Raw genomic sequence first — 18,097 nt, 5'->3', positions numbered from 1 at the left:
TTCTCAGCACCACATCCCACTTATTCCAAAATTGACCACGTAAATGGAAGTAAAGAACTCCTCAGCAAAAGTACAAGAACAGAAATTATAACAAACTGTCTCTCAGACCACAGTGCAATCAAACTAGAACTCAGGACTAAGAAACTCAATCAAAACCGCTCAACTACATGGAAACTGAATAATCTGCTCCTGAATGACTACTGGGTACACAACAAAATGAAGGCAGAAATAAAGATGTTCTTTGAAACCAATGAGAACAAAGATATAATTTACAAGAATCTCTGGGACACATTTAAAGCAGTGTGTACAAGGAAATTTATAGCACTAAATGCCCACAAAAGAAAGCTGGAAAGATCTAAAATTGACACTCTAACATCACAATTAAAAGAACTAGAGAAGCAAGAGCAAACACATTCAAAAGCTAGCAGAAGGCAAGAAATAACTAAGATCAGAGCAGAACTGAAGGAGATAGAGACACAAAAAACCCTCCAAAAAATCAATGAATCCAGAAGTTGGTTTTTTGAAAAGATCAACAAAATTGATAGACCTCTAGCAAGACTATTAAAGAAGAAAAGAGAGAAGAATCAAATAGACGCAATAAAAAATGATAAAGGGGATATCATCACCGACCCCACAGAAATACAAACTACCATCAGAGAATACTATAAACACCTCTATGCAAATAAACTCGAAAATCTAGAAGAAATGGATAATTTCCTGGACACTTACACTCTCCCAAGACTAAGCCAGGAGAAGATGAATCCCTGAATAGACCAATAGCAGGCTCTGAAATTGAGGCAATAATTAATAGCCTACCAACCAAAAAGAGTCCAGGACCAGATGGATTCGCAGCTGAATTCTACCAGAGGTCCAAGGAGGAGCTGGTACCATTCCTTCTGAAACTATTCCAATCAATAGAAGAAGAGGGAATCCTCCCTAACTCATTTTATGAGGCCAACATCATCCTGATACCAAAGCCTGGCAGAGACACAACAAAAAAAGAGAATTTTAGACCAATATCCCTGATGAACATCAATGCAAAAATCCTCAATAAAATACTGGCAAACCGAATCCAGCAGCACATCAAAAAGCTTATCGACCATGATCAAGTTGGCTTCATCCCTGGGATGCAAGGCTGGTTCAACATACGCAAATCAATAAACGTAATCCAGCATATAAACAGAACCAAAGACAAAAACCACATGATTATCTCAATAGATGCAGAAAAGGCCTTTGACAAAATTCAACAGCCCTTCATGCTAAAAACTCTCAATAAATTCGGTATTGATGGAACGTATCTCAAAATAATAAGAGCTATTTATGACAAACCCACAGCCAATATCATACTGAATGGGCAAAAACTGGAAGCATTCCCTTTGAAAACTGGCACAAGACAGGGATGCCCTCTCCCACCACTCCTATTCAACATAGTGTTGGAAGTTCTGGCTAGGGCAATCAGGCAAGAGAAAGAAATCAAGGCTATTCAGTTAGGAAAAGAAGAAGTCACATTGTCCCTGTTTGCAGATGACATGATAGTATATTTAGAAAACCCCATTGTCTCAGCCCAAAATCTCCTTAAGCTGGTAAGAAACTTCAGCAAAATCTCAAGATACAAAATTAATGTTCAAAAATCACAAGCATTCTTATACACCAGTAACAGACAAACAGAGAGCCAAATCATGAATGAACTCTCATTCACAATTGCTTCAACGAAAATAAAATACCTAGGAATCCAACTTACAAGGGATGTAAAGGACCTCTTCAAGAACTACAAACCACTGCTCAGTGAAATAAAAGAGGACATAAACAAATGGAAGAACATACCATGCTCATGGATAGGAAGAATCAATATCGTGAAAATGGCCATACTGCCCAAGGTAATTTACAGATTCAATGCCATCCCCATCAAGCTACCAATGAGTTTCTTCACAGAATTGGAAAAAACTGCTTTAAAGCTCATATGGAACCAAAAAAGAGCCTGCATCTCCAAGACAATCCTAAGTCAAAAGAACAAAGCTGGAGACATCACACTACCTGACTTCAAACTATACTACAAGGCTACAGTAATGAAAACAGCATGGTACTGGTACCAAAACAGAGATATAGACCAATGGAACAGAACAGAGTCCTCAGAAATAATACCACACATCTACAGCCATCTGATCTTTGACAAACCTGAGAGAAACAAGAAATGGGGAAAGGATTCCCTATTTAATAAATGGTGCTGGGAAAATTGGCTAGCCATAAGTAGAAAGCTGAAACTGGATCCTTTCCTTACTCCTTATATGAAAATTAATTCAAGATGGATTAGAGACTTAAATGTTAGACCTAATAGCATAAAAACCCTAGAAGAAACCCTAGGTAATACTATTCAAGACATAGGCATGGGCAAGGACTTCATGTCTAAAACACCAAAAGCAATGACAACAAAAGCCAAAATTGACAAATGGGATCTAATTAAACTAAAGAGCTTCTGCACAGCAAAAGAAACTACCATCAGAGTGAACAGGCAGCCTACAGAATGGGAGAAAATTTTTGCAATCTACTCATCAGACAAAGGGCTAATATCCAGAACCTACAAAGAACTCAAACAAATTTACAAAAAAAAAAACAAACAACCTCATCAAAAAGTGGGCAAAGGGTATGAATAGACATTTCTCAAAAGAGGACATTCATACAGCCAACAGACACATGAAAAAATGCTCATCATCACTGGCCATCAGAGAAATGCAAATCAAAACCACAATGAGATACCATCTCACACCAGTTAGAATGGGAATCATTAAAAAGTCAGGAAACAACAGGTGCTGGAGAGGATGTGGAGAAATAGGAACACTTTTACACTGTTGGTGGGATTGTAAACTAGTTCAACCATTATGGAAAACAGTATGGCGATTCCTCAAGGATCTAGAACTAGAAGTACCATATGACCCAGCCATCCCATTACTGGGTATATACCCAAAGGATTATAAATCATGCTGCTATAAAGACACATGCACACGTATGTTTATTGTGGCACTATTCACAATAGCAAAGACTTGGAATCAACCCAAATGTCCATCAGTGACAAACTGGATTAAGAAAATGTGGCACATATACACCATGGAATACTATGCAGTCATCAAAAAGGATGAGTTTGTGTCCTTTGTAGGGACATGGATGCAGCTGGAAACCATCATTCTCAGCAAACTATCGCAAGAACAGAAAACCAAACACCGCATGTTCTCACTCATAGGTGGAAACTGAACAATGAGATCACTTGGACTCGGGAAGGGGAGCATCACACACTGGGGCCTATCACGGGGAGGGGGGAGGCGGGAGGGATTGCATTGGGAGTTATACCTGATGTAAATGACGAGTTGATGGGTGCTGACGAGTTGATGGGTGCAGCACAGCAACATGGCACAAGTATACATATGTAACAAACCTGCACATTATGCACACGTACCCTAGAACTTAAAGTATAATTAAAAAAAAAAAAAGAAACAGGAAAGGAAAGAGGAGGATGAAGAGGAGGAGGAGGAAGAGAAAGAGAGTAGTAAGAGGGAGAGAAGGAGGAGGAGGAGGAGAAGAAGGAGGGGGAGAAAGTGGAGAAGGAGAAGGAGAAGGAAAGTAGGAAGAGGAAGAGAGCAGGAGGAGGAGGAGAAGGAAGAGGAAAGAAGAAGGATGATGACGAGGAGAGGAGGAAGGGGAAGAGGAGGAGGAAGAGGAGAAGAAGCAGGAGGAGGAGATGGAGGAGGAGGAAAGGGGAGGAGGAAAAGGAAGAGGAGGAGAAGGAGGAGGAGGGGAAGGAGAAGAAGGAGGAGGAGAAGAAGGAGACAGACATGGAGGAGGAAGAGAAGGAGAGTAGGTAGAGGAAGAGAAGGAGGAGGAAGAGTAGAAGAAGGAGAAGAAAGAGAAGGAGAGGAAGAAGAGGAAGAGAAGGAGGAGGAGGAAGAAGAGGAGGAGGAGGAAGAAGAGGAGAAGGAGGAGAAAGAGAGTAGGAAAAGAAAAGGAGGAGGAGGAGAAAAAGAAGGAGAAGTAGAAGGAGAGAAGGAGGAGGAAGAGGAGAAGAAGAAGGAGGAGGAAAAGAAGGAGAAGGAGGATAAAGAGTAGGAAGAGGAAGAGGAGGAGGAGGAGAAGGAGGAGAGTAGCAAGAGGAAGAGAAGAAGGAGAAGGACAGTAGGAAGAGGAAGAGAAGGAGGAGGAGGAGTGCAGGAAGAGGAAGAGAAGGAAGATGAGGAGAAGAAGCAGAAGGAAAAGGAGAGTAGGAAGAAGAATAGAAGTAGGAGAAGGAGGAAAAGGACGAGGAGAAAGAGAAGGAGGAGGAGGAGAAGGAGTGTAGGAAGAGGAGGAGAGGGAGGAGGAGAAGGAAGACGAGAAGGAGGAGGAGGAAAAGGAGGAGGAGGAGAGTAGGAAGAGGAAGAGAAGGAGGAGGGGAAGGAGGAAGACGAGGAGGAGGAAGAGGAGGAGGGGAGTAGGAAGAGGAAGAGAAGGAGGAGGAGGAAGAGGAGAAGGAGACGCACATGGAGAAGGAAGAGGAGAAGGAGAAGGAGAGTAGGAAGAGGAAGAGAAGGAGGAGAAGGAGAAGGAGAAGGAGGAGGAGGAGGAGGAGAAGGAGAGTAGGAGGAGGAGGAGGAGAAGGAGAGTAGGAAGAGGAAGAGAAAGAGGAGGAGGAGGAGAAGAAGGAGGGGGAGAAAGTGGACGAGGAGGAGGAGGAGAAGGAGACTAGGAAGAGGAAGAGAAGGAGGAGGAGAAGGATGAGGAGGAGGAAGAGGAAGAATTGGAAGAAGGAGGGACACAAAAATGTCCCTATATAACCTTCTGAATATATTCAGACTTCTCACACCACCAGAAGCATTTAATTCTGATTCTGGCTGCTGAACTTAATTCTAGATAAAAGGTTTCCTTTGGGTATTTTGAATGAGACACAGTACTCTCTGGGAATACACCATGACAGAAATTTCCCCAAATGCAGGGATCTGAGGGGGGAAGGTGTATTAACCTAGAAAAAGATAAGACTTAAGATCTAAAATCATCCTTGTAAATGCAGACTAGAGAAGTCATTAAAATGTTTTTTTTGAAGATATAGCTATAATATGGACACCATGTGCTGCACTTTATTGCCACATGTGTTAGGTGGAATAGGAGCTCAGAGAGCCTGTAAGAGCAGTAGTGCTTCACAGTACAGCAACAGCATCTACAGTTTCAAAGGTTACAGCTCCCCAGGTCCTCATTGCAATTGATGGGCTGCACACAGTGTTCAGAATTTCTTATTTGTCCCACATCATTCAGGTTTTTCACCTGCTCTCCTAGTTGAGTTATTCCATACTCAGTCTGCTTGTTGCATATAAGTGCTCAAATTTCATTCTCTTCCAAATCTCAAAATTAAATATTTTAAAGGATGAATATTAAAATATGAAAATATTACACTCTGCAAAAAATTAATGTCATGCATACATTCAGCCATATACAGATTCAAGTGTATGTGAGATAGGCACTATTATTCTCATTTTGGATATAAAGAAATTGAGTCTTAAGAAAGGTCGAGTAACTTTTCCAAGATGACACAGTCACTAATCCCAGCAGGGCTGGGATTCTTATGTAGATAGGTCTAATAACTTTAAATCTCATATTCTTAATCACTAACAGGGTTTGAAGCACTTCTCAGTTGCTACACTTCCCACCTTCCAAACTAGTTATTCTTTTTCTTCTAGACACTTTATCCATACGAAAAAGTTATTTCAATATTCAGGCAACTTTTCCCAAAGAGAAACAAATATTCTATATTTTTTGTCCCAGTCTATATAACAGGCAGTCTATAAAAAGTAGAATCTTTCTCCATGTAAATGCTACTGATTTTTAATAATGACACATGTTAACCATTAAAGAACATTCCATGTAATATTTATATGCATAATATGTATTAGCAATATGATGTTAGACAGTTACAATTTTATCAAAGTATAATTACTGGGATTACTACACGAGCTATAATTCTTTTTGACAATTCAATCAGGCTTCCAAAATTTCAAAAGAAGTTTAACTTGCCTCATGGATTGATTTATTCATTATTTATACCTTGTCTATTTCAAAAATGATTTAAAATAACTCACACACACAAAAGAGACCCATAAAATAGAATCGTTAAAGCAAGGATGAAAGAACAATTGTCATGCAATAAAAGGGACAAGAGAGTTATGCCAGAAACCTTAGATTAAAGAAAATTACTGTGATCAGGCATGCTTTAGCTGTGAGTTCCTAGATATCAAAACAAAAACAAATGAACAAATTAAAATATAGTTCCTTACAATAAAAATACTAACTTTTTAGAAAAGACACATATCTTTGTGCAGTTAAATGTAAAATGTTTTGCATGTGGTAAGAGGTAGAAGTCAAGATTAATGTTTTTTCTTTATGAATATTCAATGAACCCAGCACCATTTATAGAATATATCCACTTAATGTACTCATTGCACTGCAGTGTTCTCCCTGTCATAAACCAATTGATCTACGTAAGTGGGTCATTTTCTGGACTTTTTATTATGTTTCAGTGTTCTCTTTATTCATATTTGAACCAATAATGTATTATGTTAATTACTATAGCATTATCTAGCATTGAAAGTTGTCAGCTCTGTTCTTACTCTTCAAGATTTCTTGGCTCCTCTTGGATCTTTTTTTTTTTTTCATACATTTTAGAGTAAGCTTACTGATTCAAAATGCTGCAGAAATCTTAATTATGATTGAGTTAGAATTATATATCATTCCCAATCCTTGGCCATGGTATATGCCTCTATTTTTTTAGGTCTTCTGTAATTTTCTCTCAATAATATTTTGAGGTTTTATTTAGGCATTATACATCTTGCATCTAATTTGCTTTTTCTATTTTATACATATCTAATATGATTATAAATGTCTTTTAAAACTTCATTTTTGTTTGTTTTTGATATACAGAAATACAATTAGTCTATTTATTGACATAGTACCTAGTGACCTTGCTAAAGTTACTTATTAGATCTAATAGTGTATAGCTTCTTTTAGATTTCATAGACAAATAATTATGTCATCTAGGAATAATAGCAGTTTAATATCTTTATTTCCAGTAAGTCTTTTTCTTATTAGGCTAGACAGGACCTCCAGCGAAATACTGAAAAGTGGTGAAAGCAGCATCCTTGTCCTGTTTTCCTGATCCCAGGGGATGCTTTCAGCATTTTGCCACCAAGTATCATCTTTGCTATATGTATGTTTACAGATGGTCCTAAAAAATCTGATTTAAGAAGTTTTATTTATTTCTTCATTTGCTAAAATAAAGTGTGTATATGTGTGGGTGTGTTTTATTGTAATGAGTGTTGAATTTTATCACACACCTTTTTGTATCTGTTAATATGATCATATAGTTTTGTCCTATTTTTTCACTAATAATATGGTGCACAACACTGATTAGTTTTCAGTTGCAAAACCATGTTTGAATTCCTGTTATAAATCATCTTGGGCAAGGCATATTATCCTTTATATGTATTGCTAGATAGGTTGTAGAATTAAATGTAAAAGGTAAGACAAGAAAAGTTTGAGAAAAAAAATAAGTGAATATATTATTGGCCTTGAATAGGCAAAGGATTCTCAACAGGGCTCAAAAAGATGAAACACAAAAATAACAAAATGATAAATTCTGCCATATTAAAATTAAGAACCTCTTCACTAAAAGACATTATTAACAGAGTGTAACTGTATGTCACAGTATGGGAGAAAATATTTGTAATACATATATCTTACAAAGAACCAGATTCATAACATAGAAAGAAATTCTACAAACAAACAATAAGAGGCAGAAACCATACATTAAAAATGGGCACAATACTGGAATAAGAATTTCACAAAAGAGAAAATCCAAATGACAATAAACATAAGAAAATGAAATAGATGTCATTAATTATCAGGAGAGTATAAATTAAAATCACAATGAGTTAACATTACACACACACAGCTAGAATGACTAAAATGAATACACATGAAATCAAATGTTTTCATGGACAGAACAACTGGAGTATTGGACATAAAAGGACACATTTATGTAAACACTTCTGGAAAACTCACAGTATCTTACTAAATGTCAATATCTGCATGCCATATGATGCAGGAATTTTACTATCAGGTGTATACCTCACAGAAATACATAAGGTACTTACAAAATCTTTGTAAAGAAATGTTCGGAGCAGGTTTGTGTATATTAGTCAAAAACTGATGTTAGTTGTTTGATGATAGTTTCTTAAAAGTACAGATTGACTTTACATGTTGTCATTTCTTATACTGATTTTTGATTTAAAAAATTAAGCACAAAATAGTGAATCATTGTGCCATGAAGGCAATTCTCTGGGAAATTAATGAGGTCTCTCTATACAGTTTTCTGATAATCAAATTTAATTCGGAGATAGGATTAGCAGTGTTTCTCTAACTTTAACATGCATAGAACTGCCTAGGAGATTGACTCAAAATGGAGATACATTGCCTCTACTCCCAAAGAACCTAATTCAGCAGGACTGAGGAAGGGCCAAGGTTTGTATTTTTGACAGGTATTCCAGTAACAACATTTGTAAAATACTGAACTAAAACTGTACAGATGTTTTTTTGCAAATCCTAGTACGTATGTATGTTTCTTAACTCAAAATAGAAGTTTAACTGCACATACCTAGGATATTTGGTACTTTTATTTTTAACTTCTCTCAGAATGAGAGTGAACAACAAATAAAGCTTGAATATAGAATCTCATATTTTAAATATCTTTGGAAAATAAAAAATACATGAACTAAAAATAATCACATATAGTTTACCGATTCTAATATAAAACTTCTATTGCAAGCAGAGGGTTAGGTTACATCTGTTATAGGAAAGGGGTCCGGATCCAGACCCCAAGAGAAGGTTCTTGAATTTCACATAAGAAAGATTCCAGGGCGAGTCCACGGTACAAAGAGAAAGCAAGTTTATTAAGAAAGTAAAGGAATAAAAGAATGGCTACTCCATAGACAGGGCAGCCCTGAAGGCTGCTGGTTGTCTATTTTTATGGTTGTTTCTTGATGATATTTTAAACAAGGGGTGGATTATCCATGCCTCCCCTTTTTAGACCCTATAGGGTAACTTCCTAATGTTGCCATGGCATTTGTAAACTCTTTGGGAGCGTAGCAGTGAGGATGACCAGAGGTTACTCTCGTGGCCATTTTGGTTTTAGTGGGATTTGGCCGGCTCCTTTACTGCAACCTGTTTTATTAAAAAGGTCTTTATCACCTGTACTTTGTGCTGACCTCCTGTCTCATCCTGTGACTTAGAATGCCTTAATCATCTGGAATGCAGCCCAGTAGGTTTCCGACTTTTTTTTACTGAGCTCCTATTTAAGATGGAGTTGCTCTGTTTTACATGCCTCTGACACATCTACAAAAGTTGTACAATTAAATGTCACTCTAATGTAAACATCTCCTCTCGACACATGCACACACTTAAATTGCAATCCAAGTAGCTAACTTTGGATCCGCAACAATAAACAAGTTAAACAAAGTAACAAACAAAACAAATCTCAGTAAGATCACATTGGTTTCTTAGGATTTTGTATGTTCCTGTGTCGTGTCTCTCACTGTAGTTCACAAATCTTCATTTGGTTATGGAAGTGACCACGGGATGGAAGGCATGATCCTGAGTTGGAGGGAAGAATAAGCAATAGCTCTCAAAGCACAAAGGGCCAAATAACCTGTTTTCATGCAAATATACTCATAACAAACAAAGCAAGGCAAAAGGAATCCTGAAGACACAAGATCTGTAGGCAGAATAATTGATAAAACTGTATTATTCTGAAACTGCCCAAGAGGCATCAGCAAGTCTTTATAGGTCCTTTATGATCACTGTTATAAGTGATCATATATATCACATATATGTTATAACTGCTGGAAATAACACACGGCAGTAATAAACCATGGGTAGCTACAGAGGCAGGCATACCATTTACTTTACCAAACGTGGTTGATTTTTCCTCTGTAGTCTCCTCTTAATAATATGAGCTCCAAAGTGAAGTCTGTGTCTAGATTTATGAAGTAAGTAAAAATGGGGAGGTCCCAGCTCTTCATGCACACCAGAAGCTCTGTAATCATGCAACAGCTTGCTGGGCAGAGGATGTGGCTACACCTCTGTTTTCCATACATTAGCTAGGCCTGTTGGTGCTCATTAAATTCTTAATGAAGATGACAACACCACAACTGATGGAGGATTATACATGCAGCTATCCCAGGTGTAAAATTATGGGCCAGATTTTGAGCCCTCTATTGCTGAGCCTATGGAATTTTTATCAGAACCACCACATAAAAAAGATGCATAAATATGCTTATTAACATCCTCACCTAGATTTCCCTTCCATTGTCTTCCACATTTCCCTTCCACATCTCCTCCTCTGGGTAGTGACCTTTGGAATAATCAGCAACCTCAGTAAACAACCATAAGGTGGTACCTCAGAGTGCTAAAGAATAACAAGGATGCTGGAATGCTGGCACAAGTGAAGTAGGAAATGTGTATACACACACATATGTGAATATATATACATATACATATGTGTATACATTTAAATCCATATATACATGCATATACATACATTTATAAACACACACATGAAAGAAAACAAGAAGAAACACTTTGAGAACATACTATTTAAGAAATCAAGACTCCATTACATAGGGAAAATATATCTATTAAGCCAAATGTTGCAGAAATGTATTAACCAGTACAGAACATCATTATGAAGCTGTCTAGTTTTCTTTCTTTTCCTTCCTTCCTTCCTTCCTTCCTTCCTTCCTTCCTTCCTTCCTTCCTTTCTTCCTTCCTTCTTTCCTTCCTTCCTTCCTTCCTTCCTTCCTTCCTTCCTTCCTTCCTTCCTTCCTTCCTTCTTTCCTTCCTTCCTTCTTTCCTTCCTTCCTTTCTTTTTCTTTCTTTCTCTCTCTCTCTCTTTCTTTCGTTCTTTCCCTCTTTTTTTTTTTTTTTTTTTTTTTTTTTCTGAGATGGAGTTTCACTCTTGTCACACAGGCTGGAGTGCCATGGCACAATCTCAGTTCACTGCAACCTCTGCCTCCCGGGTTCAAGCGATTCACCTGCCTCAGCCTCCCGAGTAGCTGGGATTACAGGCGCCTGCCACCACGCCCAGCTAATTTTTGTATTTTTAGTAGAGATGGGGTTTCACCACATTGGCCAGGCTGGTCTAAAACTCCTGACCTCAGGTGATCCACCCACCTCAGCCTCCCCAAGTGCTAGGATTACAGGTGTGAGTCATCACACCCGGCCTGTCTAGTTGTGTTTCTTTTTTTTTTTTTTTTTTTGAGACGGAGTCTCGCTCTGTAGCCCAGGCTGGAGTGCAGTGGCCGGATCTCAGCTCACTGCAAGCTCCGCCTCCCGGGTTCACGCCATTCTCCCGCCTCAGCCTCCCGAGTAGCTGGGACTACAGGCACCCGCCACCTCGCCCGGCTAGTTTTTTGTATTTCTTAGTAGAGACGGGGTTTCACCGTGTTATCCAGGATGGTCTCGATCTCCTGACCTCGTGATCCACCCGTCTCGGCCTCCCAAAGTGCTGGGATTACAGGCTTGAGCCACCGCGCCCGGCCTAGTTGTGTTTCTTAAATGCTGTTTCAATAGGTAACTTCACAGAGGGTTAGAGCTTACTCAAAACTTCAAAACCTCACATCTTGCTTTTGACCTGTGGTGCTTACCATGAGTGAGTTGGTGTAATCTAGTATATGAGGGAACTTCCGTATTGCCCCTCATCATCTGAAAAAGCAATTGGGGTTGACTGTAAAACTGACCCCAATTCTGTACCCAGATGTGTATCTTTTCTCTTTATAATGTGACTTTCAACTCCTGCCTTGAAGTGGTGGACTTTATTTCCTCACCTCTTGAATCTGGGCTAGGAGTGTGACTTGCTTTGGCCAAAAGACTGCAGCAAGAAGTGATGATGTGCCAATTCTGAGACTAGACCTTAAGACCAGCCAGCCACATCTTGGACCAGCCAGGCCCAGCTGGCCTGCCAGCTGACCACAGACATATGAGAGTACAGAGTCTGGCCTAGACCAGCACAGCTGTCCAGTTTATTCATGGATTCATGAAAAATAATAATTTCTGTTTCATGTCATTACATTTGGGGACAATGTGTGATACAGCAATAGCTCCACGATTTTGCTCAACATTATAGTGGATAAGTTACCTATCTAAGAAAATGATATTTTGGAGTCTTAGATTATAGCCACCATTATCGCTTTTGCTATCTCATGTGAGGTATAGTCCTTAGTACTCCATAAAATTACTGTAACTAATGACTTCAGGAATCCATATTTCTGCTATGACACTTTACCTAAATAGGAGGTCTGGTTCTAACCATGGAGACACTAGCTTCTTGCCATTGATCCTTTACACTAAAAAAGGTAGCTCAAAGGAGGAGCAAGCAGTCATTACAGAAGGCAGCGGGAAGATTAAAAGTGATCCGGACATGGGATTTGGATGAAAAGTGGGTTGCATCATGAATAGGCAAATTCTCTAGCAACCTTTTCATCCTCAACTGGCACTTTGAACTGAAATCAACCTCCAAAGCTCAAAGTAAAATGCATTCAGAAAAATGACTAGGACCTTTAAATTCTGCAGATTTACTGCTAGCCCAGGGGTAGCTTCCACATGAAACCCTCTCCATATTTCCATGAAGAGAAAGGCAATAGTGGGGAAGGAGCCGGGGAGGTGCAGTCAAAGCTATTACTACTTTTAAACACTGTCACATGTGTTTCTATAGCCCAGTCCCCAAATACCAGCATCACTAGTTGCAAAGAAACATAAAATTTAAATGAGAATGAATTTCACACTTGAGGCAACAGGCAGCTTTACATTTGGATATGACATTCAGAGCTATGTAAAAATACTACTTTGCATACAGATTATTGAATGCTTTGCCTTGGAAACCAAATCATGTGCTGTATGCCAGGACCAAGGGAAAACAGGCAATGCTGACTGGCAGACTCTTTAATTCAAATTCCAGAATTCCAAGAAGAAACGATAATTTCCCCCTAAAACATGTATTACAAAGAAAGGAAACCAGTAAACCTTTGGGGATAGACTTTCAAGCATGTACAATGAGACAAATACCCTTTGAAAGACAGAGAAATTATCATTTCCCCAAAATTGGTAGTAAAAGTAACTAAAAGAATTTGCAGAATCATGCTAAGTAATATAGTATAGTTCACTAAATTAACTTTTTAAAGAAGTTTTTGGAAAATGATATCTGAATACTTTAAAAATTAATTGGCATAATAAAAGTAACTAGTTGTTGAAGATGTGCCCTCAGAAGACTTTTTTTATGTTGTAACCCTGGTCTGCACAACAATTTGTCAACATAAGCATTACTGTTATTCTGATTCAAAAGATGAAGAAAATGAAAGGAAAATAATACATAATTCACCCAAGGTCACATTTGAAATACATTTTCACTTAAAGAATTTTAACGCATTTAAGCCTCCTTTCACATTTATTATTATGTTGTTTTACTGGCTCTGTGAACATATCAATGTCAGAATTATCTAAGAATCAAAACAGACTCCTCTAGGTCTTGCTTTTCATCCCCATCTCTCTTTTCTAATACTTCAAAAATCTTAAAATTCTTCTATTCTTTATTTAGACATCTATTTCTGATTTATCTTCTTAGTCTCAAACTCTTGCCCAGCCAAATTTCGTGGTTACATTCAATGAGAACAACATACAGATTTTAGATGGGGAAGACTTCATAACTGACACAGCTTCCGCTTGGTCTGCCAGTTGTCAAACTACATAAGGTTAAGGAGTTACATATGGTTAAGGAGTTAACCTTATATAAGGTTAAGGAGTTGCTCGTCTTTCCTTACGGACATTCCTCTATAGCAAATCTTTTTCTCTGCATGCATATTGTCATCACTGTCTCATTTAATTGTTAAAGACACTCGAGTTAATGTTTATGTGTATGTATTTTCATAAAAGAGAATTCAGTGTTAGTAGAAAAGGTAGAGTCACTATGCATTCTTTTACAGAGTAGCTGCATTTTAATTCAGATAACTGAATACCACTCAAACTCTTTGACCTCAAATCTGACATATAATTAATCTTTAATGAGTTATTAATACTCTTTGCAAAGTTTTAAAATGCCTTGCCAGAGACTAATAAAATTATTAAAATTTGAAAAATTAGCCCTGAACAGATGAGTGGGATATTTTACTGTCTTGTCAGGTGGATAATGTACTTGCATGCTAAGCTGTGGGACTGTGCCACTTTGCAAAGGGTGGCATTTGCAAACATTTGCATGAAACTCTGAAGACCATTTATCATCGAATGCATAATCTTTTCATGTTTTCAGCCAGATTTGTCTTACTTTTAATTTTCAAAAATCTAGAATAGAGGAGAAAAAAATACATAAAATCCAAAATAGTGCAACTATACAACTGCACATTACTCATTATAGAGAACACATAGTTCAAGTTTGATGGCAATAATAATTTAAGAGACTAAATATAACTGAAATTGGCTTCTTTACTATTTCAGCAATACTGTAATATTTAAGTAGGCATCATTGATTTCTGCTAATTTTCCAAGTTTGAACAAGATAATAAATGTAAAAATATTTTGTAAAGAATAAAGCATTAAATAATTTTTAAATCTAGAATAGAGGAGAAAAAAATACATAAAATCCAAAATAGTGCAACTATACAACTGCACATTACTCATTATAGAGAACACATAGTTCAAGTTTGATGGCAATAATAATTTAAGAGACTAAATATAACTGAAATTGGCTTCTTTACTATTTCAGCAATACTGTAATATTTAAGTAGGCATCATTGATTTCTGCTAATTTTCCAAGTTTGAACAAGATAATAAATGTAAAAATATTTTGTAAAGAATAAAGCATTAAATAATTTTTAAATAATATGATTATTAAAGATATAAATCAGACTGCTGATCATATAGTTTAAATTATAGACATGGTCTCTGAAATGCAAACTTCCACATACACTATATATGAACATTCTACCACCGTCATTTTTCATTCTGCTAAATTTAAATTAAAATTTAGTAACATACACTTGAAGTATACAGTGGATATTTTCAGATTCTATTGTGTAATAAAACATATTTTCCTGGTAATAGCTAACACACATTATCCTTGTGGGAATACATAGGCAATTTCAATGATTTTTCAAGATTTGAAAAATACCAGGTTGAGCTTCCAAGACACATTTATTATGTGGATACGCTCACAAAGGTAGACAAACAGGAAGTCTGAGTTTTTTGCGCTGTGCTAAAGTAAGGCACATTGAGTAGTCTATAGGTTTTTTTTCCTTTCTTCTTCATATTCAGACAGTTGATTAATGATGGCACAAAAACAGTGAGAGCGACAGTATCTTAAAATAGCAGAAGAATTTTTTTCCCCCCAGTTTCTCTGGCCTGTCAGTTTTGTAATAGAAAAAAAGCAAATACAGTATCTCAGACTGAGCATCACTATTGTCTCTGAAGCCAACAGGCAGTTATTTATTCCAACTTGGAAATAACTACTATTATCAATCAGGCATTTAAAATTGAGCCACTTCAAACTGTTTGGAAATTGATTTAATACACATATTTCATCTGATTTTCCCTCCATATTCAATCTCCCTCTGGGCCCAGGAGATGGAAATTATTTGTAATATAGTCACAGACATTTTCCTTCAATATATTTCTAGAAAATGAACTACATAAGAAAGCTATAAATATATTATAGTTATGTAATTCTGTGTCACCAGTTGTAAGACACTCCCTAATTTCAGAGATGTTAAAATGTCAAAGAATTATAACAAAGAATGCGTAATATAAATATGATATATGTGTGTAAGTAAGAGTGTGTGCGAGAGAGAGAGAGAGCGGGAGAGGGGGAGAGAGAGGTTGAGAGGGAGAAAGATAAATTAAGACTTGACAATAGAAAAAATATTAAATGAGTTAAAAGTTACTTTCAGAAGTATCTATCAGTACAATTAGTTAAATATTCTTTGCAAGTTTTATGTGAAAGCAAATTTCCAGGTATTTGATTTCATTTCAATTTTTTTTTTTTTTTTTGAGACAGTCCCTCTCTCTCACCAGGCTGGAGTGCAGTGGTGCAATCCCAGTTCACTGCAACCTCCAACTCCCTGGTTCAAGTGATTCTCCTGCCTCAGCCTCCTGAGTAGCTAGGATTATAGGCACACTCCACCGTGCCCAGCTAATTTTTGTATTTTTAGTAGAGACGGGGTTTCACCATGTTGGCCAGTATGGTCTTGATCTCCTGACCTTGTGATCTGCCGGCGTTGGCCTACGAAAGTGCTGGGATTACAGGCGTGAGCCACCGCACCCAGCCCTCATTTCGATAGTATTAACTCTCATGGATTAGAATCCTTCCTACTATGATTACACTGGACTTGACCTTCTAAAATGTGAGAGATTGAGATTGAATAAGATTCATCAATAGGCAAATGACACAGGTTGATGCCCAGGAGAGATAATGTATTTTGCAGAGTCAAAGACGACTTTATAAACATTCCATTGATAGAGAAAAAAAATTGACTAGCCATTTTGTTTGCTTCAATATCAAACTTGAAAAATTTTTCCTTACTTTCCATTTGTTTCTTACCACCAACATACATTCCAATCTCTTTCCACTGAATGTGTTTTCTTTTTTTCCCCAAATTACCAAGTTCTAAATCTAAATTCCTTCATGAGTCCTCTATTTTTTGCTTTGTTTAAACAGCAGGTGAGACAGTGATTATCTTTTCTTCTTGAAAACCATCCTTCTCAGGAATTTTTTATCTGAGTTCTCTTGTCTTTTCCACCTTTCTAAAGCAGGAATCACAAATACAAGTCCCTAAGGAACAAGCAGGCGATACACAGGAGTAAGTAGGTGAAGTCTCAGCAGGTGAAACACGAAGAAGTGGTAGGGACCATGACCAACCAGAAAGCACCTGCCCCACCTAAAGAAGTAAGAGTTCATTCAATGTGGCCATTTGTTCCCACACAGAAACACAGGTCCAGTGTTCCTACATTTTCTGATCTTTTAAAATATTGAATCACCTATTTTAAAATGAATTTGCCTGTCATTCAAAACACATCTACAAGTCAAATTTAGTTTTAAGGCTGCGAGTTTGTATGTAAATCTTGGTTTCATTCACTGGTCTCTCTTCCTATATATCCTCCTAAATGTAGGGAATGTATTGAGTTCCTGCTCACGTGCTCTTGGCTTTCTAAAAAGTTTTCTACTTAGTCATCTCACAAACCCGTATCTATTACAAAGCTCCCATGTCTACAATCCTAGTTTTAATCTTTCTTTGGAGTTCTTTGGAACTGATTTTCCAATATATTATTGTTCATGCATGTTCTGCTCAGCATAACTCAAATTATGCTACCAAACAACTTTTATTTTTGGTTTCTAGCATCACCCTGTTTCTTGTACAGCTTAAAATGCCAGTCGCCTTTGTCTTCTACATCTATTCACTAAAACCTGTTCAAAGCATGTGTGCATATGTGTACACTGTTTTGAGAGGTAGCATTGAACAACGTTTAAGATCAGTTATGGGAATCAAACCACATGTGTTCCAATCCTAATTTCCTCACTTACTAACCATGTGGGCTTGAGTAAGTTAGTTTATCTCTCTGTGCTTCACTTTACTTACTTGACCTGGAAATTGGGATAACGACAGAACACACCTCATAAGATTATGAGGATAAAAAGAGTATTGACTAGATAGTAGGATAGAGAATGGATGTTTTTTGTTGCCCCAGATTTCCAAAAGAAACCTAAAATCAATGTGTGCCAGACAATTTATTCAGGTCTCACTAAGTACTGTTAGTCTAGTTTTGTGATTCTTAGCTTTTCAGCCATTTTGAGGGTATATAAAAATGCTATGGATTAATTTTTAAAGATTGGTAGAGATTTTATTAAGGAGAGAGGTTCTTATTAATCTATAATTTAGTGTGTAATACAATGTGCTGAATGCCCTTCAAGGAGTAAAACATATATGAAGCTATATTAATCCTCATAAAAATCTCCTGAGAAGTCCTTTATTAGTCCCATTTTAGAGATGAG

The sequence above is a fragment of the Macaca fascicularis genome, chromosome 2, assembly GCF_037993035.2.
Source record: "Macaca fascicularis isolate 582-1 chromosome 2, T2T-MFA8v1.1".
NCBI lineage: Eukaryota > Metazoa > Chordata > Mammalia > Primates > Cercopithecidae > Macaca > Macaca fascicularis.
Note: the sequence above shows the minus strand (reverse complement) of the source record.